Below are 2,749 nucleotides of genomic sequence, written 5' to 3'. Positions count from 1 at the left end.
TGGCCCGCGCCACCTGCTAGCACTCTCGCACACCTAGGGATCAGGTGGCCCGCACCACCTGCTAGCGCTGTGGCCCACCTAGGGATCAAGTGGCCCGTGCCACCTGCTAGAGCTCTGGCCCGCCTAGGGATCAGGTGCCCCTCGCCACCTGCTAGCGCTCTGGCCCATCTAGGGATCAAGTGGCCCGCACCACATGCTAGCACTCTAGGCCACCTAGGCATCAAGTGGCCCATGCCACCTGCTAGCGCTATGGCCCACCTAGCGATCAGGTGCCCCTCACCACCTGCTAGCGCTCTGGCCAACCTAGGGATCAAGTGGCCCGCGCCACCTGCTAGCACTCCCGCACACCTAGGGATCAGGTGGCCCGCGCCACATGCTAGCACTCTCGCACACCTAGGGATCAGGTGGCCCGCACCACCTGCTAGCGCTGTGGCCCGCCTAGGGATCAAGTGGCCCATGCCACCTGCTAGAGCTCTGGCCCGCCTAGGGATCAATTCGCTCGTGCCACCTGCTAGTGCTAGGGATCCAGTGGCCTGTGTCACCTGCTAGCACTCTCGCCCACCTAGGGATCAAGTGGCCCATGCCACCTGCTAGCGCTATGGCCCGCCTAGGGATCAGGTGCCCCTCACCACCTGCTAGCGCTCTGGCCCACCTAGGGATCAAGTGGCCCGCGCCACCTGCTAGCACTCCAGCACACCTAGGGATCAGGTGACCCGCACCACCTGCTAGCGCTGTGGCCCACCTAGGGATCAAGTGGCCCGTGCCACCTGCTAGATCTCTGGCCCTCCTAGGGATCAAGTCGCTCCTGCCACCTGCTAGCGCTAGGGATCAAGTGGCCCATGCCACCTGCTAGCGCTATGGCCCGCCTAGGGATCAGGTGCCCAGCACCACCTGCTAGCACTCTGGCCTGCCTAGGGATCAGGTGCCCATCGCCACCTGCTAGCGCTCTGGCCCATCTAGGGATCAAGTGGCCCGCGCCACATACTAGCACTCTAGGCCACCTAGGCATCAAGTGGCCCATGCCACCTGCTAGCACTCTGGCCCACCAAGGAATCAGGTGCCCAGCACCACCTGCTAGCACTCTGGCCCTCCTAGGGATTAAGTGGCCCGTGCCACCTGCTAGCACTCTGGCCCACCTAGGGATCAAGTGGCCCGCGCCACATGCTAGCACTCTCGCACACCTAGGGATCAGGTGGCCCGCACCACCTGCTAGCGCTGTGGCCCGCCTAGGGATCAAGTGGCCCATGCCACCTGCTAGAGCTCTGGCCCGCCTAGGGATCAATTCGCTCGTGCCACCTGCTAGTGCTAGGGATCTAGTGGCCTGTGTCACCTGCTAGCACTCTCGCCCACCTAGGGATCAAGTGGCCCATGCCACCTGCTAGCGCTATGGCCCGCCTAGGGATCAGGTGCCCCTCACCACCTGCTAGCGCTCTGGCCCACCTAGGGATCAAGTAGCCCGCGCCACCTGCTAGCACTCCCGCACACCTAGGGATCAGGTGGCCCGCACCACCTGCTAGCGCTGTGGCCCGCCTAGGGATCAAGTGGCTCGCACCACCTGCTAGCACTCTGGCCTGCCTAGGGATCAGGTGCCCCTCGCCACCTGCTAGCGCTCTGGCCCATCTAGGGATCAAGTGGCCCACGCCACATGCTAGCACTCTCGCACACCTAGGGATCAGGTGGCCCACACCACCTGCTAGCGCTCTGGCCCGCCTAGTGATCATTTCGCTCGTGCCACCTGCTAGTGCTAGGGATCAAGTGGCCTGTGTTACCTGCTAGCACTCTCGCCCACCTAGGGATCAAGTGGCCCATGCCACCTGCTAGCGCTATGGCCCGCCTAGGGATCAGGTGCCCCTCACCATCTGCTAGCGCTCTGGCCCACCTAGGGATCAAGTGGCCCCACCACCTGCTAGCACTCCCGCACACCTAGGGATCAGGTGGCCCGCACCACCTGCTAGCGCTGTGGCCCACCTAGGGATCAAGTGGCCCGTGCCACCTGCTAGAGCTCTGGCCCACCTAGGGATCAAGTCGCTCCTGCCACCTGTTAGCGCTAGGGATCAAGTGGCCTGTGTCACCTGCTAGCACTCTCGCCCACCTAGGGATCAAGTGGCCCATGCCACCTGCTAGCGCTATGGCCCGCCTAGGGATCAGGTGCCCAGCACCACCTGCTAGCACTCTGGCCCACCTAGGGATCAAGTGGCCCGCACCACCTGCTAGCACTGTGGCCCGCCTAGGGATCAAGTGGCCCATGCCACCTGCTAGAGCTCTGGCCCGCCTAGGGATCAATTCGCTCGTGCCACCTGCTAGTGCTAGGGATCAAGTGGCCTGTGTCACCTGCTAGCACTCTCGCCCACCTAGGGATCAAGTGGCCCATGCCACCTGCTAGCGCTATGGCCCGCCTAGGGATCAGGTGCCCCTCACCACCTGCTAGCGCTCTGGCCCACCTAGGGATCAAGTGGCCCGCGCCACCTTCTAGCACTCCCGCACACCTAGGGATCAGGTGGCCCGCACCACCTGCTAGCGCTGTGGCCCACCTAGGGATCAAGTGGCCCGTGCCACCTGCTAGAGCTCTGGCCCACCTAGGGATCAAGTCGCTCCTGCCACCTGCTAGCGCTATGGATCAAGTGGCCTGTGTCACCTGCTAGCACTCTCGCCCACCTAGGGATCAAGTGGCCCATGCGACCTGCTAGCGCTATGGCCCGCCTAGGGATCAGGTGCCCAGCACCACCTGCTAGCACTCTGGCCCGCCTAG

Source organism: Crinia signifera, unplaced genomic scaffold (assembly GCF_055691185.1).
Source record: "Crinia signifera unplaced genomic scaffold, ASM5569118v1 HAP2_SCAFFOLD_247, whole genome shotgun sequence".
Taxonomy (NCBI): domain Eukaryota; kingdom Metazoa; phylum Chordata; class Amphibia; order Anura; family Myobatrachidae; genus Crinia; species Crinia signifera.
The sequence above is the reverse complement of the archived record's forward strand: the minus strand, read 5'-3'. Positions refer to the sequence as shown.